Source organism: Armigeres subalbatus, chromosome 1 (assembly GCF_024139115.2).
Source record: "Armigeres subalbatus isolate Guangzhou_Male chromosome 1, GZ_Asu_2, whole genome shotgun sequence".
Taxonomy (NCBI): Eukaryota; Metazoa; Arthropoda; class Insecta; order Diptera; family Culicidae; genus Armigeres; species Armigeres subalbatus.
The window spans coordinates 213,199,603-213,223,926 of record NC_085139.1 but is presented as its reverse complement, the minus strand read 5'-3'; the positions used below and the strand labels follow the sequence as shown (position 1 = coordinate 213,223,926).

At 39.6% G+C, this 24,324-nt stretch overlaps 1 protein-coding gene across 1 annotated transcript in view; it reads left to right on the top strand.

Annotated features, from left to right (window-relative positions):
* The first annotated feature begins 756 nt into the window (after positions 1-756).
* Positions 757-24,324, top strand: part of LOC134210689 (uncharacterized) — a 37,772-nt gene continuing 14,204 nt past the window's right edge. The window contains exon 1 of the mRNA XM_062686900.1: positions 757-918. The gene's annotated coding sequence lies outside the window, so the exon portion shown is untranslated. The remainder of the gene's footprint in view (positions 919-24,324) is intronic.

The window sequence follows — 24,324 nt, the reverse complement described above, 5'->3', positions numbered from 1 at the left end:
ACGAACTCATTCACTAATGGAGACAGACGACGGAAGGTGATCTGGAATATCACTTTGTAGGCGGCATTAAGGATGGTGATCGCTCCAAAGTTCTCACACTTCCGCTTATCGCCTTTCTTTTAGATGGTTTTTAAATCATCTCTGAGCCAAAATAGTTAATTCTGATTTTGACGTAGGTGTAGTTTCTGAAGTTATTATATTCATGTTAACTGTACTATGTGATTGTGATAATATCCGAAGAAGTAAACATGTTTAAGAATAATGAAAATTTCTACAAATTTGGAATAGTGTGAAAAATCATAAATTTTTGTCGTGACAAATTTCTAATAGTGATGCGCCGATGCAAAAATTTTGGCGGCGTGATGTAGAACAAAATTTTCAAATGGTAAACACATTGATGAAGCATATAATAAAAAAAATCCTTTGAGTCCAAACAAGGTCTTGAGGTTAAGAATTTGCACAAATAATCACAGGATTACTGGATAGTCTTGCTGTAAGGTAGAACTTTTACGTTCTACCGATAACGTTCCGCATTTACATTATCAGTTTGAATCAACTTAATTCATTGATAGCATTTGATACGCTGCTGCACGGGGAGAACATTAAATTCAGTGGCATAGTCGTGAAATAGTCTGAATGTGCAAAACCACCCGTCTTAACACAGACAGCGTCTTCGGTATAGCGCCGCTGCTGTTGGTGAGCTCACCAACGAACGCAAATCAATTCGCTTGCTTACTCTCGTCCAATATTTAGCCACCTACCGGATTCAGTCTGCCAGTCTCATTTGACCAGTGCATCGATTCGGGTGTGTTCTTCCGCGCGCGCGAGTTTCCTCGGTCCGTTCCGGTCGGTTGACTTCCTTCCCACAAACCCTTCCCGCCGCTGTATCAGTGAGTCAAGGCTTCCAAGCTTTAAAAGGTGTGTACCCGCAGTTCTAGCGTGTATATGGGGGGTGACGAAGATGGTGGGTTCTTCATTTACTGGAATTTGTGTTGAATAATACTGAAGTCTTATCAGATGCTTCCCAGAGATTGACACATCTCTTATCGGACAAAGTGCGTTGCATTTGAAACATGACTCTTTAATAAGCGGAATGTTTGAGATCATAGAAGGAACAGCAAACCAGTGAGTCACTCATGACTTAAATTCGAATTTCACTCAATGAAAAAATGCTCATCCAAGATGGATTCCAGTGAGATTCTAGAATCGCTTGACCCAAATAACGTCAGCGCGTAGGGCATCGTGAACGCCAAGGCTGTGTAACGAACAGCACTCTTTGCAACGGAAGGCGTGATGTCAGCGTGGTCGACGAAATCGCTATTTTTAACCTGTAACCCGCCCACCGTGAATCCGCGCGCGATTCAACATTCAACAACAACTCAGTAAAAATGTAAACATGCCGAAAGTAAGCGGGACGCCGCTCACTCCACCAACAAAATGATGTTTGCAGTGGGGCTGCTAACTGGGATGGGAGTTTCTTGTTATTACTATGGATTGGTGTGAGAAGAAGTGTTGTAACGGGCAAGGACTGTGCGCTGAGACAGAGTCGAGGGTCAACACCGACCAGCCGGTGTCCGTGACGGTGGGGATGTTTTACGTCTGGGAGCGAAGGTGATGAATAATATTGTGTTTCAGATCGGGGGAAAACAGCGCAAAGAAAAGTGGCCCCATTCTGTCAATGTGGCAATGAACAAAGTGGAAAAATATTAATTTCATAGTGTTTTCCGATGTTGGATTTTCGGTTTCATTTTCAAAGCTTTAGCAGCTCTTTTTAAAGTCGAGTCTGAAGTAGGTCGGCGACAACATCACAAAGGTGTGGACTTCTTCCACAAAAGGTATGGAGTTCAGGTAGACAATAAAGGATTTTCCTGTCAGGACGAGAAGGGTAATAATATAGTTATAGTCGTACAATCGCTCCTATACAAAATGCATCACAAGCTGTGTTTACACCACAGAGGAAATAAAAGATATCTCCCGGCAACATCAATGAGCTTCATGAGCAAACCCACTAACCCTTCGAAGGGCACAACTGATGGATGACATCTTCATTTTGGTTTCATAGAGCATGAGTCATCTTATTTATTTTCTGTAAGAAATAATGCTCTACTTACAGTTTGTTGTCGAGTGTTTATACAGCAAATTTTTTGAGAAACTCAGTGATAATATATTTGAAAAATCCGTTGAGAAAACGTTGTTACAAATTAAAAAATATAAATTTTGGACAATCATTCGTCAACCATTGTGTCCATTTTAGTGACCATTTCTTGATTTTTGTAGTGCCCTTTGTAGCCTTTTTTCTGGATTATTTGTTTAACAATTGCCCAAAAATGGGGGGAGGGTCTCGTAGCGTAGTTGGCTACACGTTCGCCTTATAAGCGGATGGTCATGGGGTCGATTCCCAGTCCCTCAAACGAACCCTCATCAGTCGCCGGATGCCCAGCCCATGCGTATTGGGGAACGCGCCTTATCATCACGGCTGCCTGATGACGGCTGACAACTTGTTCTTCTCGTAGGGAATTCCTCCAACGTACATGAACAAAAAGACACAACCAGGGGTCTGCGAAGCGGCCATGTTTCAGATGCCAGCATCAAAATCATCGATTAATTTAATACGAAGGCGTAATCATAGTCGTCGAAAACCTGCCAATGAAAATATGTTTTTAAATTTCATGATATTTCAACGAAGTTGAGTGCTTGGTACCTTTTGAAATATAAAAATTTATTAAAGGCATCAATATTCTTGTTGAAGTACACCTCGCATTCATAATTTCGCACAAGTTCTCGAAAAATGATGAAAAATAATTACGTCTATTTGGAAAAAATCAACTCGAAATTGTGGTTTGTTTACAAAATAGAATTGTCAGTGGGAAACTCAACTTCAACAGAACAATGGGAAGCTCAAAGATGTTGGCTATTGTCAAACGTAAAGGGTAGGATTAGGGGTGCCAGATACCTGGACACAACGGACTAACGACGAGATGGACTGGCAACGACAACAATAATGAGTAATGGAAATCTAAAAATAGATTCTGTGTGGATTCTGTTAAGCAGATTTTATTCAGTTTGGTAGATGTGTGCGCCGATCCGGATATCGTCAGCGGCGCGGCGTGTGTCTTGATTTTGCTCGGCGGTGACGTTTTCAGCATATTTCTGCAGAATTTTCCGTGATTATTTTCTTATATTTTCTCCAAATTCTTGGAAATTTTCTTGGGATTTTCTTTGGGGCTCCTACTAGAAACTACAGAAGTTTTGCCTTTCTCGTATACAAAGTATACGTAAAGGCTATATGTTCGCTCCAAAAACAAACTTTTTATAGAAGGCCCGGAGACCCATAGTGTTATATACCAATCGACTGAGTTCGATGAATTGAGGTGATGTCTGTGTGTGTGTGCGTGTGTGTATGTGTGTATGTGTGTGCGCACCAAAAGAGCAAAAAGTCTAGCTCACTTTTTTTGTACTTACCCTTGACCGATTTTTTCGGAACAAGTTGCATTCAACGCAGTATTCTGCCCATTGTTTCCTATTGAAAATTGGCCAGATCGCACAATGGGCTTGGAAGTTATGGCCAAAATACTTTTTCTCATAAAAAAGCGCGTAAAAAAGTCCAACACTGCTCAGAAGTAATGCCCAAAATACTATTTTTTTACCGCACGAGAAAGGCATCATCACCGCTAGGTGGATTAATCTGGGTTTTTTTTGGTAACTTCCCAGAATTTTGGTATTAATTTCTTCGGCAAATTCTTCACAATTCCCTGAAAAAAATCTACACAAAATCTGCGGTATTCTCAGTGTGGAGTATTCTTCGGAATATCTTCCGTGGAATATCTACGTAAAATTCTTAAAAATCTCCACGGCATATTTTTTCATAAAATTTCTTTGGAATTCCCACTGGATTTTTTTGAAATTTCGGGTACTTATTCAAAAGTATGACCAATATAATGGCACTTCCACGCAAACCAACACAACGAACAGGTAATCTAAGCCTCCCCAACTTCTTTATGGCGATGGTTTGCCCCAGTGTTATCAGATTGGAGAAATCAACGTACGAATCTTTGTTTTCAAAGTTTGTTTCCATTTTCTTTGTTTTCACTTACGTCCTTTTAAATAAGTACCCGAGAAATATTCACAGAAAATTACAAATCCAGCGTTGTAAAGTTGAGCTACCTACCTATACCTGTGATGATGGACGCACATTCCGTATTGTCCGGACCAAAACCGAATGAAATGTCTTGTTCCAGGTCGCTCTTTCTTGGGCCACCAGTCGCCAGTCTTCCTGCACGCCAGCCGCACGCGTATCTTCCTCGATTGCAAACAGCATGTTCGGTGTCTACCCGGAGCCGACGCCCTCTTCTAGGTTCTCTGCTAAACATGACTTTTGCTGGTCTCTCTTCCGGCATACGCACTACATGTCCAGCCCACTGTAATCTGCCGTATTTTATCAGCCTGCCGATGTCTGCATTTTTGTACACTTGGTACAACTCGTGATTCATGCGTCTGCGCCATTCACCATTTTCCACCACGCCACCAAGTATTGAACGCAGTATTTTCCGCTCAAACACTCCAAGAATTCGATAGTCTGCATTTTTTAACGCCCATGCTTCATGGCCGTACAGGGTGACTGGACGAATCAACGATGTGTACAGAGGGTTGTATGACATTTGCCAGAAGGCCTTTTGCCAGAATGGACCATTCCCCAGAAAGCCGTTTGCCAGAATGAAACATTCCCCAGAATTGGTCATCTCCTATTTGCCATGCACGCGTTTGCACAGTAGGCGCTAAAATTCACAACGCCATGAATTTTTGGCATAACTGTGAACAGCATCGAAAGGGAGGGTCATGCGACGAAAGGGACATTGTTCATCATTTTGCTTTGTTGTTGTTTTATAGTTGTTTTCTAGTGAGGAATATAACACCGGGTATAGCCGATTGCCTGGATTAAGACAATAGCGGATGTGATCCTTTCTTTCAAATAGGTGTTTGTCTGGATTAAAGCAATGGTGGATGTGATCCCTTCTTAAAAAATAGGCGCTTACCCGGATAAAGGTAATGGTGGATATTACTCCTTCTTTAAAAGCAGGCGCTTGCCCGGATTAAGGCAATGGTGGATGTGATCGCTTCTTTTAAAATAGGCGTTTGCCAGGATTAAAGCAATGGTGGGTATGATTTCTTCTTTAACAGAAGGTGCTTGTCCGGATTGAGGCAATGGTGGATATGATCGCTTCTTAAAAAATAGGCGTTTGCCACAAATGAAGCAATGGTAGATATGATTCCTTCTTTAAAAGTAGGCGCTTGTCCGTATTAACGCAATGGTGGATGTAATTCATTTTTTTTAAAGTAGGCGCTTGCCCAGATTGAGGCAATGGTGGATGTGAGCCCTTCCTTAAAAATAGACGTTTGCCAGGATTAAAGCAATGTTGGCTATGACCCCTTCTTTAAAAGAAGGCGCTTGCCCGGATTAAGGCAATGGTGAATGTGATCTTTTCTTTAAAAGTAGACGTTTACCGGGATTAATGTAATGGAAGATGTGATTCTTTATTTAATAGTAGGCACTTGTCCAGAAAAGCAATGGTGAATGAAAATAGGAAAAATTGAAAATAGGCGTTAACCAGAAATGATCATTTCCTTAAAAAAGTAGGCGCTTGCTCTGATTAAGACAAGGATAGATGTTATCCCTTCTTTGAAAGTAGGTGTTTGCTCGTGCCCGTTTTTGAATATGGCAATTGTGGATATGATTCCAGTTTAAAAGGAGACATTTTGCCTAGACTTGTAGATGTAACTTCTTCAATGATGCCTGTCTAGTATGAATTTAAGTGATATTATCCAACTGTAGATATGATTCAATTTTTGAAATGAAGTCTGCGTCTGGAATAAGGCGTAGAAATATGATATCCATTCGTAAACAGTTTGTTTGGTATTAGATAAATATGAATGTATTTGTTTGACAAATAGTATCCATCTTTCTGTAAATTGTCTAATATGTTAAAATAATAATCCCTTTTATGAAAATTAATTATCCCTTCTAAAAGTACTACTAAAAATCCCTTCATTAGTGAAGAATGCCAAATCCACGTTTTGCAAAATTACCTTCTTCATAACATTCTTTTTCTATTCTTCAGCCACCAATAATAACTGAAATTTCCTGTTTCACTATTTCTGGGGAATGGTATATTCTGGCAAATTCTATTCTGGTGAATGGTTCATTCTGGCAAATGGTCCATTCTGGGAAATGATTTTCCGGCACATGATCCATTCTGGCAAATGGGTTTCTGGCAAAAATCATTCTGGCAAATTAATTCTGGCAAATGTCATACAATCGTACAGAGCTATTTTTGTCTGTGTTCGAAAGCTGCGAGATTAGAGAGCGCATCGCCCTGCTTCAATCCATCTAACGTCACGAATGAATCAGATGTCTTACCAGATATTCTGACGCTTGATTTGGATCCATCCAGCGTCGCACAAATCAGCCTAATGAGCTTTGCCGGAAAGCCATGTTCTAGCATTGTATGCAAAAGCTTGTTCCGTTTCACTGATTTGTATGCTGCCTTGAAACCTTCAATCAGATGATGAGTGCGCAAGCTGTATTCCCGGAATTTATCCAGGATTTATCGCAGAGTGAACATTTGGTCCATTGTTGACAGAGACGCATCCTGAACAGAATATGAGCCAAGAGCGTGCCTTGCTGTTCTAAATTTTGTGCTCTGAACACAGTTCAGTGTGCACTGGGTTGGTACGCAAGTAATAAGATCATGGTAGCTAAGATTCCTTAGATTTGGAACTATGCAAAAACTCAAAGGTGCCACCCAATCGGGTTGTACGCAAAAGTGACGTAGGACTACGTAGTTATACGGAATGGATGGTATTTGTAATCATAGTTTGTGTCTCTTTCTCTTTCGAAAAGCAAAACAAAGCAAAGGGAGATGATGCAATAAGTTTGTTAGAATGGTAGTAGTAAAATAAAATTTCCTCACAATATTTTGATTTTTTTTTTGCTGTTAGGGATTTAAAAGTCGCATTATTGAAAATATATCGGTTCTTTGCTGTACCATTATTTTACACAAGGGAAGGTAGATCCGAGAACTTTCTTCTAAGTGCAAAATTTATCATTTTTCGACGACAGAAAGTTGCTCTTCGGTAGTAGAATCACAAGCGCGTGTCGGAGGGAGATGATGCAATAAATTTGTTTAAATGAATAACTAACTGCATCTAAACGCTTGTCGGCAGCTTGCGTTGAAACTCGATGATTTTTAAATTTGAATGGATGGAATCACTAACAGCAACCAAGCTACCACGCCAAGCCCAATGCCACCGAAAAGGCCATTTTCGCAATTAACTCTTTTTTTCCATAAAATTTTCTTTCCCCAATGCGCCTTTCCAACTAACTGACACCACAATTTGTAATAAATTTTCAGCATCGGGACTGGCGGTGCGGGATCGCAACTGTGCTATTTTTAAAATCAACCGTTTCTTCATATGAAATGCTGGTTCGTTGAGGTTGAATAATCCATAGCAACACATCGAGCACCACCCAAGTAACACCAAGCATTACAATATTGCACATACATCAATCACAAATCGGCATCCTAAATGCTAACTGCATTAGATCAGTTTTAATGATGTGAAGTGGCGTTTATTTATCAGCTGTCAGACAACGATACTCTAGATCAGCATAACGAATGCAGTGATACATTACTGTTGCTTTATTTCAACATGTCAAAGTAATGAACCATTAATTCGGTCTTATAATTGCCCTTTTCCACTTTAAGTCAACTTTTGGGGCTGTGTTTTTTACACGCATATATAGCTTCATGGTTACTTGGGCACCACTAATGCGATGGATTTCTGTTGAAAATGTTAGGAGCGCCTCCGTGATGCTGTGACCGCTCCGCTGCGATCGCTTTGATGCGTCCGCTCTTCGTGAAATCTTGTTCAAACTGAGGATTAGATCCGAACCCGCAAGTGATTGATTTTTGATGTCTGTGCTAGTGATACATGTACGTGATTGGTTAGTTTACCTATTTCTAAACTTTTTATCAATAATCGTTAATAAATAGTTAAAAATCAGTATTTTCATATAAGTACAAAGAAGCGTTGACTCATCCTTGATCGAATGGTCCAAAAATATTTAAAATCCATCGAGAAACGGCTGAGATATCAAAGTTTAAAGTCTATCATATTTTCGTGACGGTCTCCGATTTTCGCAATCGTAAAGTGTACCCCAATATAGAAAAGACAGACGTAGTCCTACGTCAAAACATACGAGCATCCTTGATTTCTCTCCGTTAGATGCCCACGTGTTCTATTACTAGCCGAAAAAATGAGTAGCATGCCGTAGCTTGAGTTTGTTTTCCTAGGATACAAGTTGCTAAGTTAGGTCAGTGCTCTTGAACAGTGTGCAGTGTTCAGAACAGTCTTGCAAAATGTCGTGACCATCACCAGATGATCAGATATGAAAACAAAAACCACCACGCTTTTAAACGATGTTCTTTACTGACAATCACTGCAAGCGCATCGTGACATGTAGAAGCTGACACGTGAGTACCTTCGGTAAGCGTGACACCCAGATTGACAACCACAAGCTGAGAGCCATAAAGAGCATCAGGTCGGTCAGCTGTCAAAAGTGCAGGTGAGCACCGTTATTGATTGATTTTGTTGTCGTTTGATTGGACTGACGTCGTTTTTTGGATAAATCAATAGTTAAATTAAGGGTTCATTCACAAATTACATAACGCTAAAATGGACCTGGGGGCTGAAAGCCCCCACCCACCCTCTCGTAACGTATTTTGTATGGGAGGGTTCTGAAATTTGTATGGGCCGTATTTGTGAATGGCTCTAACTAAGTTTTTACCAATTTGATCCAGACTATCTTTTGAAAAAGGCCAAATTTTTTTATTGATTTTTTCAAATGGATACAATCAAAAAACGACGCATTTTTTGTTAGAAAAACTTTTTTCCCTTAAAAGTGTCAAGCTTGCGATGTATGGACGGTTGGTAGGGAACATAATCACCTATCTTGAGACACAATTTCATACAAATCAAAAAAAGCGTTTTTTCGCAAATCGAGTTTTAATCTTTGAAACTGTTAAAACTGATTTTTTTTCAGTGTAGGGCTCAATTTGAATTGTTTCCGATATCTTTATTAGAAACTTTGACTGATTTTGCGATAGTCACCCATACAACATTTTTTTGTAGGATGCGTCGTTTTTTAATTGTATCCATTTGAAAAAATCAATAAAAAAAATTTGGCCTTTTTCAAAAGATAGTCTGGATCAAATTTGGAAAAACTATGTATGTACTTTTCTTTTAATAGCACCTCTTAAAATATTGCACAAAAAGTCAATATAAACAATAAGAACACTTAAATGTTCCCAAAAATTCTATTTTGGTCTCATGCATTTTTATCACAGCAAAAATCCATTAATCCGCTAAGTGGATTATTCCATTGCTGTCGAGCGTTGATTTCGAACCAAACACCGCATAGGTCAAGTGATCATCACGATAGTCAAGATGACATGGATATGACAACCACAACATCAGGAAAGTTTTCCTATCATTCATGCTGGTGATCACAGGCAGAAGAAGTGAAGACATGGTGAGTGACCAAGCGCTAGTTGCTAAAATGTCACTTTCATGGTGATCGTTACTAGGGATCCTATATTAAGAGATGTGCGAATACTTTTCCAGATGATTTAGCAACGCTGTTACTTTCGTAAACAAACGCTGCCAGCACTTGCCGTGGCGCAAAATGTTGGAGCTCGAACATGACTTTGCGTATAATGGCATTTTCAGATTTCGTTAACTCACGTCCAACAGTGCATTATCACTAAAATAAAAGTGCAATACAAATGAACAAAGTACCATGCATAAACTAGACTACTTCAACTTGCCAATGTAAAACAAATTGTTTATTCGACAAAACTTTTCGTAAAATCTTTTTCATTACAATCGCAATATCTTTCAATCCGCAACAATAGCACTGTTCATTTGGCTCAGATTCTGACAGCTCTCAATGCTCGATTGGCTCAAGATGGCTGCTTTCGCATATCTCTGAATGTAGGATCCCTAATCGTTACACCAAGCATGTGAGATCCACATTGAGCATCACAATTGAGTGCTTGACACATGACCTGGATTTTGTTATTGTCACGCTTTGCGTGACTTGTACGGTGACACTTTGCAGCACTGGTTCAGAACTTTTTAAACACGAACACGCGTTCTCGTATTCAGATGCATCTCTGATTGTTGATCGTTCTTCGCCGACAAAGGTCTCCGCAAACGGACACAGTCTGCTGAACAGAATTGGAGTGATTACCTTAAAGGCGTTAGAGTGTTATACCTCGATAATTAGCACAATCGAGTCTGTTGCCTTTCTTGTAGATAGGCATATGAGCCATCAAGCCAGCTCTAAGGCATTTCTTGTCCACCTCCCACCTCCCGCCAAAATCATTTCAGTCATTCGGTGATTTGTTTTTTTTCGTTCAGCCGATCACTCCCAACTTTTAGAAACTCGGCCGGCATTCCGTTCTTCTCAGCGGCCTGGCCGTTTTCCAGCTCTCAAACAGCTTTTCTCACTTCGTCTAGCTTTGGTGGCTCCATTGCTTGTCCATCATCCTCAATCCTGATTCTGTTTGTGCCCTCTCCGTCCTATTGTCTATTCAACAATAGCTCAAAGTGCTCCTTTCGCCTAGCAGCGTCACCTGCTCGGTCGGTCAACAGATTTCCAGAGCTGTCATTGATCATGACTGGCGCCGGTACGCTTTTCTTGCGCATGTTGTTGATCGTTTTGCTCCGCAGCGCCATCGCCCGACAGTCGTTGTATGTTCACCTGCATGATTCTCTCACGCCAAGAATCGGCGATACTGGACAGCCTTGTTCGAATCTTACATACCACCGGATAATGGTCAGAGTCGATATTTGGGCCTCGGAAGGTCCTCACATCTATGACATCTGAGAAATGCCGACCGTCCACCAAAACATGATCGATTTGGGAAAACTTTTCGTTATTTCGGAGTCTCCAGGTGCGCTTTAGAATATTCTTGTGTGCAAAATAGGTGCTAAAGATAACCATTCCTCTGGCTGCGGCAAAATTGACTACCCTGGCGCCGTTGTCATTGCTAGTTGCGTGGGGCTCTCCTTTTCAATGACTGGGAACTCTTTCCTTCCGACTTGTGTGTTTGCGTCACCGATGATAAATTTCACGTCATGTTTTGAGCTCATAGTCTAGATGCTCATAGAACTCGTCCTTTACATCATCGCAATTGTCGTTGGTCTGCGCGAATGCATTGATCAAGCTGTAGTTAAAGAACTTGCCCTTAATTCTCAACACGCAGATGCATACCGGCCTCCGTCTAATGATTCGACGTTGCTGCTTACCAAGCACTACGAAACTAACACTGTAGTGGACGTGATACTTGAATGAAGTACCCGCAATTGGGTCAACTGCGTGGAATTTCCGTTCTCATGTTCTTCGCCATCGGAACTCCTGAAGTGCTGCAACCTCAACCTTAATTTTTTGCAGCTCTCGCTCATTAAAAAACATATTCTGCCGTCTATGTATAGTGGCGAAAGTTGAGGAACTGTCATACTGGAAGATGATGGCTGCTGTTGTCCTCCATCAGATTTGTAATTAGTGGCGTCTGACAATTAGAAAACTGTTAGAACTGCGTTTAATCTATGTCGATAAGGATCTAAAACCAATCACTCGAACAAAGAAAACAAAATGACCACTGTTTTCTGCACCAATTGAACCGAACCGATCTCCACGATTTCAAGAAAATCATGCCGAAGAAAAGTAAACCTAATAGTTGCCAACAGCTAACTCCATGCTCTAGTTCTAAATAATACGTTCGTTTATTGATTAACGAAAATTATATTTTAGTTATTCATTTTCTAGACTAAGGCCGGAGTGGCCTGTGCAGTAAATAAAAGTTTTCTCCTTTCAACTCGGTCCATGCCTGTACGTCGCTAGCCACGCAATCTGCAGAGGGTCCGCAAATCGTCTTCCACTTAGATCCACCTTGCTCGCTGTGCACCTCGCCTTCTTGTGCCCGTCGGATCATTGTCAAGAACCATTTTCACCGGGGTACTGTCTGAAATTCTGGGTACATGTCCGGCCCATCGCCCAGTCTTCTGATTTTTGCAATGTGAACGATGGTGGATTTTCCCAACAGCTGATGCAACTCGTGGTAAATACGCCTCCTCCAAGTACCATCTTCCATCTGCACCCCGCCATAGATAGTACGCAACACTTTCCTCTCAAAAGTCCAATTGGTCTGTCTCTTCGTAATAATGTAAAGATAGTAAATGTCACTAATGAGCGTGATTAAATGACTACAGCGCCACCTAGAGGTAAAAAGTGGAAAGTATGCATTTTTTCATTTATAGTGGTCCACCTTAGTGCATATTCTTAAAATAACCCTTGCAATAGTAATTTCGACTGCAGCATTTTTTATTTAATTTTTTAATTTTCTTCCTTGAAATCTATCTCACATTCCCGAATAGGGAGAGGAATAAACAACAGAACTCACATCACCCAGTGCGCCACGAACAAGAAATTCACCACAGTAAAATGTACACATTCACCCAACAAATTACAAAAAATCACCATGCATTTAAATGGGCCACTCACATTCATGCGGTAACGCACGAACTGAGCAGCCTGTCAAGCCGCACTTGTGTTTGGATGAATGGTAAATTGAATGGTTGGTGCTGGAATGATTTTTTGGCTGCCCTACTGTCGCACTCACGACGGTGGCGATGAGATTGACCGGAGAATATCCTGAGATTCATGTTTTCTAATGCATTGACTTTGACATATTTCAACCCTGGTTCTGGGTGTCCATTTTCAACAATCTTTCGGAAAACCCGAAAAATCGACAAAACATGCTTTTGCATATAAAACACACAGAAAATGTTCCATAAAAAATAAAAAATAAAAATATCTGCGGCTCCGTAACGCTTCACGGCAAACGAGTGTTCCAAATAAACGAAAGAATAAAAAAAATAACTATCCGTAAAACGCTACCGTAAATCCGTAAATCGGAAACCCTCGAAAAGATTTTTTTTAGATCCATACCATAACTAAGCTTCAATTTAGCAATTGAAAAAATTGTTCCGTTAGACATGATCAAGCGAAGCAATAACATTCCTGCTATTTTCTCATGAACGTATGTCAAATGATCCATGGAAAATGATCCATAAAAACTATATTTGGATCCACAAAATTTCAAATTCGCGCAATTTTTAACGTGATGATTATCAATAACTTTGGTCATATGATCCATAGTTTTGGTAATTTGATCCATAGTCTTGTTCATATAGTGGAGACGTATAGTGGCTGGAAATCGTACATACTTTGGACTCCGCAAGACGCTCCGATCGAATAGAGTTCGCCGCCGTACCAAACTGACAATCTACAAAACGCTCATTAGACCGGTAGTCCTCTACGGACACGAGACCTGGACGATGCTCGTGGAGGACCAAAGCGCACTCGGAGTTTTCGAAAGGAAAGCGCTGCGTACCATCTATGGTGGGGTGCAGATGGCGGACGGTACGTGGAGGAGGCGAATGAACCACGAGTTGCATCAGCTGCTGGGAGAACCATCCATCGTTCACACCGCGAAAATAGGACGACTGCGGTGGGCCGGGCACGTAGCCAGAATGTCGGACAATAACCCGGTGAAAATGGTTCTCGACAACGATCCGACGGGTACAAGAAGGCGAGGTGTGCAGCGGGCAAGGTGGATCGATCAGGTGGAAGATGACTTGCGGACCCTCCGTAGACTGCGTGGTTGGCGACGTGTAGCCATGGACCGAGCCGAATGGAGAAGACTCTTATATACCGCACAGGCCACTTCGGCCTTAGTCTGAATAAATAATAATAATAGTCTTGTTCATATGATCCATAATTTTGGTGATATATATGGTCCATTATTTTTTTAGATTGTAAAAAATGTTATGGACCAATTACCCAATACAGTTTTATTGGCTTCTATCCAAGCGTTATGAATCATATTTCCAAAATTATGGTTCATATTACTGAAATTATGATCCATCACGATAAAAATTTCGTAAATTTTATTTTCAATGGACCAATACATTGGTTTTTTATGGATCATTTTCCAAAGATTTTTGGATCATTCAGAAAATAGACGGAATGTTGTTGTTTTTCTTGGCCATGTCTAGCGGAGCATATTTTCCTATTAATTTCAAATTTTTAGCTTAGTAATGGATTTTAAAATAATTCTTTATGGATAATTCTGAACTATTTTATTGATTTATGGTAGCGTTTTATGAAACATTCAAATGTTATTTACGGATCGTTTTTTCATTTTTGTGAATCATTTTTCACATTTAATGTTACAAAGTAAGGCCTGCCCGGAAGATCTGCATTATCCGTAGTCCGATCTGAGATTTCGAATAAAAACAGAAAACTAATAAACTAAAAGAATTTGTGTGTACACCTGATTCTTTTTTTACACGGGGGATGCGTTCCGTGTAAAAAAAGTTTTCAGTTCATAAAACTTTTTTTACACGGTTTTTCACGTGTAAAAAAAGTTTTATGATTTCTCAACGAATCATGCAAAATGGAGCAACTTTGCAAAAATTTTGTACGTGTAAAAACAGAATCGGGTGTATGTAGTTCCAGTTTTAATAAACAGTTTTCTTAAGAAAATTACGCATAGTATAAATAGTGCAAGCTGTAATCCTTTTCTTCCAGTCGAGTCAAGTACGAGACACTGAAGACGAACTTACTGTTGAGGTCGAAATATGTATCTGTTAAGGTACAATCAAGTGGTGGAATTAAATGGGATGGTACAATTCGTCTTCTGACAAGTGAAGACATTTCACTAAAAAGCTCAAAATAATTTTCTTAACAAAATGGCATCCGAGCGGAGCGAGCGTAATACTTTTATAGATTTGAAGAGGAGGATCGCAAGTGTTCTTAAGGATGTGGTCTTCCTCAAGAAGTGCCAAAAGGAGATGCTGACTCCTGTTAGCCATAGGATTAATATGGGATCTCACATCCAAAAATCTATCAGTAAGAGAGCGGAAACGGATTTGTGGAAGATGTCAATCGGGGGGCACTATGCCAAGCTAGACAGGTTGAACTTGGAGTGCTACAACCTACACCTCAAGCTGGCAAAGGAGAACCCAGACTCTTTCGACACATTCCTAAAAAAGGTACAGCGGGCCGAAGAGTGTGAAGCGGATAGGAAGAGGAGACTGCACAAGAAGAAATTGACGAGGGAAATCAGCGACGGAAGGTAGAACGACTAACCCTACAGTACAATTGATCGAAGGATTCGTCGTTAACCGTTCGACACAGCAGTTTACGGAGGAACAATTAGCATACCTTAACAAGGGTTTAGGATATGCGACAACCCAGAAAGCCGATCTGGAACACATAATCAACGGGACCAGAATAGTGTGAGAAACATCGTTGCAGACGCCATCAAAGCAGGACAGCTTGAGACATCGAACAAATCGAGAGGAGGATTTTGAAGTAGTTGAAGGAGAAACCTGTTTACTACATGAAGGCGGACAAAGGAAACGCAGTGGTGATAATGGATAAAGAGGACTACGATGAACAGATGGCGACAAAAATCAACGGAAGACCATACACTGTGAGATTTCAATACCATAATTGTATTAAAATCTTGCATAATTGTATATGCCCAATTATTATACAGTTTCTGTAAGGTTCTTATGCAGAACTGTATCTGCCATCCGCTGGTTGGGTGTACAGGCATTTGAGAGACTTATCAGACTTACGGATAAAACGATAAAGGAACCAAACTACTACCAAAGATACATAAGCCAGGTACAGAGATGCGAGAAATAGTTTCATCAGTGGGATCCCCTACAAAAAACTTGGCCTAGTGGTTACTGTTGAGATCGAAATACGTATCTGTCAAGGTACAATGAAGTGGTGGAATTGAATGGGATGGTACAAACTCGTCTTATGACAAGAAACAGATTTCCATAAAATTGTCGCTATCTCAACCCTTATGTCTAAACCCTGTGAAATGGGCTTTTTTCTGGTATAAGGCTTGTACGCGACAAAATCTGGACACCTTTAAACACGTATAACTTTTGAAATAGCTCATCAACGAGTGAAATATTTCGTAGATTGATGAATCTATGTCTGTACTTTCTGAAAATATATTTCTTATGAGTGGTACAAGTACGTAGTGAATAATGGCGTCGAAGGAATTGCAGGTTCGGAAAGAATTGTGTGCAGTCGCAATTGAAATTCGGGTCTCTCGATCCAGAAAATGAATAAAAACATTTTGTTTTCATGTGAACACTGCTCAAAGCGTTTTAAAATTTGTCGATGCTAGTTCGACAATATCTAAAACGTCAGAGATTGGAACAAAAACGGATTTTATGAGCCACCAGAAGGATACGAGCTCGAAACAAATTCTACTGAGGATGCCAGATCATTCGGCACGTATTATTTCTTAGAAAATTCAAAATGTCACCAAGTTTCGTGCATACATCGAAGCATCGATAAGGAATGAAGCCATTTGAAGTGAAAAACGTACCGAATTAAACCAACAGTAGTTTATGTTGATTCTTAAAGTTATGTGTCCAGATTTTGTCGCGAACAAGCCTTACTTATGAGCTTCTTGGGCAACCAGAGTTCTTGCAGAAATTCTACGTTGAAGGTACTTAACAAAGCCTCCATAACACCACATCAAAAATAAGTCGAGTTTCATAAGATATATCCTCAAGGATTCCTTTGATACTTTGAGGCCTGGTTTCAATTATCAGTCGCCAAACAAGTTATGCAGTGAGCTTTTCCCTTTCTCGTGCACTAAGTGAACGTCAAGGATATAATCCCGCTCCAAGAATAATAACACAGGTAGCCGAGTGCCATATACCAGAATAACCAGGACTTATGGATGCATTCTTAGATAATTCAAGTGAAATGTTTAACCCAAGTAACATTTTAAGTTTTATTCCGCTCTAGGAATGGTTTTCAAGAAAAAATAATAAGATCGAACAATAAAACCCGCTATTACATGACAACTTGTGATGGTCACTATAAGAGTAAGATATGGCCAAGTGGCCCTCTCTAGATAACCACTATAAACCTATTATAAGAGTATTTAGAAATCCTTTTTAAACCACAAAAGGGAATTTGGCTGCGGCCGCTGTCAAAAATGTTGCTTATAAAAAGGGAAACAAAACTTTGCTGGAAAGTGATAACAAAATAAATTGTTGATGGCGATCATGATGAGGATGACTATAAAATAATTTTCTTTCAGGATTGTTTTTTTAATTCACTTCTATCCAAATGAGGTGCGCGTTTAATTTTATGGTGAAAGCTAGTGAAAAAATAAGATTGAACACCACGCGCCCTCAAAATAATGTAGTTCTGGACATTTAATTTGAAGTTATTATACCTAATTGTTGTTATCGTAGATCTCAATTGAATCAATTTATTTTTCTCCCTAATATATTTGTTATGCATGTCAATCACAAAAAAAAAGGTTTTACGCGGTGGAAACATTGTTCAATCATGAATTTCAGGGATAAATTGTATTGACTTAAAATGCTTCTCCATTTTCAACATGGCCTCTAAAATTTCGATCAGGAAAATGTTGCTCTTATTAAACACCGTCATAAGCTCTTTGCAATGCAAATATATTTATTGGGGTAATCCATTTGACCACATTAGGACCAAAAATTCTCGGGTACTCATTCAAAAGGACGTATGTGATTTTGTAAACAAAGATTCAAACGTCGATTTGTCCAATCTGATGACACTCCCACGCAAACCAACACCACCAACAGGTAGCCGAAGGCTTCCCCTGCCTGTCTGTGGTGATAGTTTGCGTGGGAGTGCCATCAAATTGGACAAATCGACGTTTGAATCTTTGTTTACAAAATCACATACGTCCTTTTGAATAAGTACCCGAGAATTGTAGCTTTTATCAAGCTTTGAAAATATGGTTTATCACGCTCTTCATCACTACCGTAGAGCTGTTCATAAGATTAATAGGCGTTTGACGTTTGAAGCTTTTTCAGCATACTTATAAGAGACTTTTTTGATAGCAATAATATTGACAATAAAACTGAGCAACAGGCTGTGGCGATTGATATGATAAATCCGCTATAAGGATTAAATAAATCCAAGAAGCAGGGAAATTGTTACTTGGGTAAATCTATCATAAATCGAGATATAATTTAGGATTCATTCAATTCCACCATTTGTTTGTAACTTCACAGATTGTTTATTATTTTCGTCTAATTCAACTTATGTTTGTTAGTGGGTCGCCTATACACTAATTTAATTATGAATACAACGCAAAACGACCCCGAAGCATGATGACTCAGCTCGCTTTCCGAATTTGCATAAAACAAATTGTTATCAAAAATCGCGTGTAGTCTCCACTTCGAAAAGGGAGAACAATCCATTCGCCATATTAATTAATTTATAAATTCACTCAGCAATTAGCACATTCAATTATGGATCGAGATGAATACCGCACACACAGACCAAGCGCATCAAACATGTTCTCATATTTTGAATGATTACATTGTTTGAATTTCCGCGCATTGTAAAGAGACTCACGCATTTGTTGGCCGAATTGATATGCCCAACCGACGAGACCGGCGGAGGCCGGCCAAAACCGCGAAAGACGATCAAGGGAATCCGCCTTGACATAATTGTCCGTAAAAGGAGCGAACGACGCGCCGCGCAGCCCGCCGCCGCCGACTCATACGCACGCATGTCTGATCGCGGAATAAAAGCGGTCTGCCAGTGATCAGGGTAATAAATGTAGCAGAGCTCGCGATCGTGAGTACCGGCGCGGTATTTGTTTTGTTTTTTCAACAATGTGTATACACGAGTATGTATTGCGATTATAGTTGAACCAACTGAAGTGCACTTGCACTCGAACTGGACAGTTGGTCTAAAATGCGCTTCATTGAGGTGTGACATGTCCCGGTCCCTTCGCTATGGATCGATGGTCAAGTGAAGTGCGGGAAAATATCATGATGGTAGCTACGCTATAGGGAACTGTTTCTGTTGGATATGAGCTCATTCAGCGGAAGTAGTGGTCGATGTGGCAGTTAGAGGCCAGCCGGTTGGTTGCTGACCTTTCCGAAGATAGTTGTTGTTCCCATATAAGTAACTAATGGCAAAAAGCCGAATTGCTTTTCTCGTTAATCATGTGATGTGCGGCACCTCCATTTGCATTATTTACACTATGAGTTGGGATGTGGAATGTGGAATGCAATGAATAAGATTAAGCAAGATGTTTGATAAGTCACAAGTGGGCTGTTTATGTAAATACCGTTGAGGTTGTTACTGCCTGATGTCATGGTTCTGAAATCATCATTGGTTGACTGAACGAATTGCAAACAGACACCATTCTTGGAAAAGATTGACAGGTATTAATCAAGTGGCAGCCGTAGCAAGCTCCGTAAGCAAGTTAGTATGCTAGTATGTAATAGTTTTTTTTTCTGACAACGCATCTCCCAACTGAAACATTGCCGCATCGCAGCTTAATGTTCAATCATTCAAAAATATTTGCTTTCTCCAAGTTGTTACTTGCTTATCAATACTTTCGTTAAAAATACACAAAATAATTTTTAAAATTTATGTGGAAATAAATATTGTACCTTGCAACAAAATGACAACTTTTGTGATAATTTTTTATATCTGAAAAATGTATCCACAATACAAATAGCACGTGCTTTCAAAGCATTCGCCGCTATACCCCACCCCGCGGCGGTCGAATTTTCTAAATTATAAAAGTAGCTTTTTCCTTCATGTATGTTTTTCTGAGGCGACTATCTAGCGCTTATTTTTGGTTGCGACGAAAAATAAGCGAATGAGTAGATTTGTTTATGCGCGATACAATATAAGTAGGTGGTGCGCTACACTGACAATTTACTATAAACAGATTTATTAGTTAAGTTGTTGAGAAATAAATATTAATATTCAATATGCGACTTCTTTGACGGTTTTTCTGTTTTACTATTGTGAATTTTAGACTGATTTTTGATCAAAATGGACATTTTTATAAGCCTTGCTGACTTTTAATCACATTTCTCTTTCAAGCGCATATTAAGAATAGGATTTGTTTAAGGTTTTGTCAAGGGAACCTATCAACCGTGATGGGCTGTTATAGCTTCCGACAATTTTTTTTTCACAGACCCTGTTTGAGTCGCGGCACCCCTTGTTGAACAAACGCTCGAAGTTCGTGGGCTACTGCCCTTTGAGCGACACACTGTCGCTTTGGTATCGCTTGCTTGCAGATTCCAAAGCCGTCACTTGTGAATAGTAAAGACGAAATTATCATTCAAATCGTCAAACGCGATACCAAACGAGCAAACTAAACAAACATCACATGTCGGTATTAAAACTCACTCACTCATGTATCCTGAGCACCCCTAGAGGTACATAGGGCCAACGTACAAGATCTCCATCCTGGGCGGCTGCTCGCTTTAGCCTTGACCTGGGCCCAGGTCAAATTCCTGTCGACTTCCTTTATTTTGACGTAAACTACGTCTAAGGGGAAGCCTCAGATACAGGGTGCAAAATGAAAATTTCCAAATTGGGGACCGTCACGAAATCATGTAAGATTTCAAACGGTAATAGCGTCTTTATCTTTCGATGGATTTTCGACATTTGCTTATCAATCGATTCGGAAACTCTCCAGCAATTTGCCAATTCTATTGATACTATTGATTATCAACGTTAAACTATTGAAAATGTTATTTCTTTTCAAACCGGGTGAAAAATTCAATCCCGTTCATCAATCCCCAACACGGACATCAGATTGCAGTAACGTACGGGCCTTTTGATCAACTGCTTCGTTTTCCCTGTGTATAAAAAGCCCCGTGTTTCGCGTGCGCGCGTCATTTTCATTCTGCATGTCACGGAGAACGGACGATTTCGTTCGCACAGGAGGGCTCGTTGATTGAGATTTATGAGTGATGATGCGGATGAAATTTTTCGTTCGTGGTGGCGGTCGTGGCAACAGCAGTACATCTTTACAAACGTGTTCCCAACAGCATCTTTGAATCTGGCAGTCAACTCCGTGCTGTTGATGAGCCACATAAGTGGAAATGAATCGGTTCTTTTCAGGACCACCATTATGTTTGGGAGGAAAGTTAAGATGAAATAATTTTTTGACGTAAACTACGTCTAAGGGGAAGACTCAGATACAGGGTGTATAACCGAAATTTCCAAATTCGAGACCGTCACGAAATAAGGGTAGATTTCAAACGCTAATAGCATCTTTATCTTTCGATGGATTTTCGACATTTGCTTATCAATCGATTCAGAAACTCTCCAGCAATTTGCCAATTCTATTCATACTATTGATTATCAAAGTTAAACTATTGAAAATGTTGTTTCTTTCCAAACCGGGTGAAAAATTCAATTCCGTTCATAAATCCCCAACACGGACATCAGATTGCAGTAAGGTACGGGCCTTTTGATCCACTGCTTCGTTTTCCACGTTTTCCAGAAGCGGTCCCAGTGACAACGGCTGTCTCAGCGGTGTGGTGGTGCGGATGAAATTTCATCCGTGTCCCATCTTCGGCGGATCTGGCAATCGACGGCGTTCGTTGAGCCGAATCATCGGATGGCGGTCGCGCAGCCCAGTGGCTGCTGATAAGGCACATAAGTGGCAATTCATCGGTTCTTTTCAGGACCATCATTATATTTGGGAGGAAGGTTAAGTTGAAATAATTTCCCTAAAGTGCATCCGTTAGGAACTGGAAAATTCTTCGGTGAAATTTTCTAGCGTTATTCGGAGTTGTATGATTTTAGTGATTGAGAATGTTGATATTATACGAACTTTCTTCATAGAACAAAGCATAATTGTTTGGCATCGGTAGCGTAATCATAGCATTAGTGCCGGTCCGAGCATAGGCTGTCATCGGAAGATTGCTACAGCAATTTATTCAATAATGTGGCGTTTGCAACGCTTTGGATTTCGTCGGCATAAAATCAAATTTTCCCTCGAGACTCTAACTTTGGTTTTTTTCTGTTGGTGATTGAAAATGAAATCGGTTCCGAGATGAACTTTATTCAAAGCGCAACGCTAACGTCGGTAGTTGAATCTCAAGCAAGTATCGGAAGGAGACCATGCAAACAATTGATTCGCATTATGACTGAAGAAAATTGTATGGTGTCAGTATTGATGTTTGCTACAGATTTTTTGACGTAAACTTCGTCTAAGGGGAAGACTCAGATACAGGGTTTAAAACGGAAATTTCCAAATTCGAGACTGTCACAAAAATTAGGATAGATTTCAAACGCTAATAGCGTCTTTTTCTTTCGATGGATTTTCGACAACTAACATCTGTATGGTCGTCGGTGGTGATTGAGAAAAATGTTTGTTCTGAAAACAGTTTAAAATAATGTTTGGTTGAAATTCGCCATTGTGTCATGTATTCAACCTAATGTTCATATGATATTACGATTCTCATTGCACTAAGAGGTTTTACGTAGTTTACGTCGAGCGGTCGTGTCTTGTACACAACCCTTCTGATTTTTTGTTGAGGCTACGCCGCCACGAACCCCTGGGTCTAGACCTGTGCGCCGAAGTATTTGTGAACGGCGGCGGCGTAAGGCCATTTTTACACCGGCGGCGTCACGCCGTAAGCAATGTTTGGCGGCGGCGGCGGCAGGGCGTGAATCGGTGTGAATGATTTTAAGCTGAGAAAAAAAAAATCACGCAGCAAGGCCTATCATGCTTTTATTGTATTTTAGGTTTTTGTAGAATTGCTAGCTACAGATAGACTGATAGGGTGAAGATGTTAATAGCTATACCTTGTATCTCCATAGCAAAAATTTACATTATATCCTCCACTAGGATATTGCCGCATCACAGCACATAAATTCAGTGGTAAATACTTTAGATATTAAGATAGAATTTTTTCGGCTAAAGCAGTCTGAATAAGTAGCAAATACTTTGTTGCTCCTACATCCGACGTTACAAAGTATTTGCTACTTATTAAGACCGCTATCGCCGAAAAAATTCAATCTTAATAGCTAAACTTCAGTCGTCTACTCCCAGATACTGTACTTCAGATATAAATCCAGAAATTCGTTTGGAAATTCCTCAAGATATTCATCAGAAAATTCGAAAAAGGAATTCGGTGAACTAATTTAGAATTACCCTATGAATTCCTTCAGAGATTTCTCCAAGAATTCCCTTGAAAATTTATTTGGGTATTGCTTCGGAAATTCTTTCCAAAATTTCTTATTTTGGAATTAAATTACTTTAGGGATTGCTTCGGAAATTCCTTTACGTAGTCTTTTGGGAATTTCTTCGGAAATTCATTCGAAAACTTTTTTGGGAATTCCTTCGGAAATTCCTTTAAGAATTCTTTAGAAAATACCCATGGAAAATCCTTCATGAATTTCCATCGGAATACCTACGAACACTGTTTGAGGAATACATCCGGAAATCCCTTTGAGAAGAAGCCTTCGGAATTTGATTTTGTTTTTTTTAATTCCTTCAAGAATTTCTTTTAGGAATTTCTAATAGAAATTCTTCCAGTTATTCCTTAAAGAATTTCTTCGGAAACTCTACGAAGATATTTTTGGTATTCTTTCGAAATTTTCGCTCTGGAATTTTATTTTTTAGAACTTTCTCCAGGAATTCTTTCTGAATTTCCTATAGGAATTCCTTCGAACATTCCTCCGGAAATTCCTTTAACAACTCTTTCAGAAATTCCTGTAGAACTTCGAAAATTTCTTTCAAAATTCCTTTAAGAATTCTTTCGAGAATATCTTCAGACATTCTTTTGGGAAATTTTCTAAAATTTTGTTTGTAAATTCCTTTAATTTTTTTGAACCTTTGTTTAGGTGTTTTTTTTAATTGAAAATAAGTTTAACGCTCAAATACCTTTGGAAATTTCTTCGAAAATTCCTTTATAAATTCCTCCAAATAAGAATTCTTTCCGGAATTATTCTTGTATGAATTTTGTATAGTTTATTGAAGGAATTTCCTAAGGAACTCCAGGACGAATTTCTGAAAAAAATACCTCCTGGATGAATTTCCGACTCAATTCTTGAAGGAATAACCGAAAGAGAACCTGAAAAGATTTTCTAACAGAATTTTCAAATGAATTTCAAACAGGTGAACCAGGGCTGAAAACCTCTATAATAAATTTTGTTTGACTATTATCGGCTCTTTCAGTCATATAAGTATCACGAAAGATCACATCAACTCTATAATAAAAAATAAAAAAATTAAATGAATTTCTGAAGGAATATCCGAAAGAATTCTGAAAGTAAATTACGAAATGTTTAATGGATTCACCGAACAAATAGCTATAGTTCTCCAATTT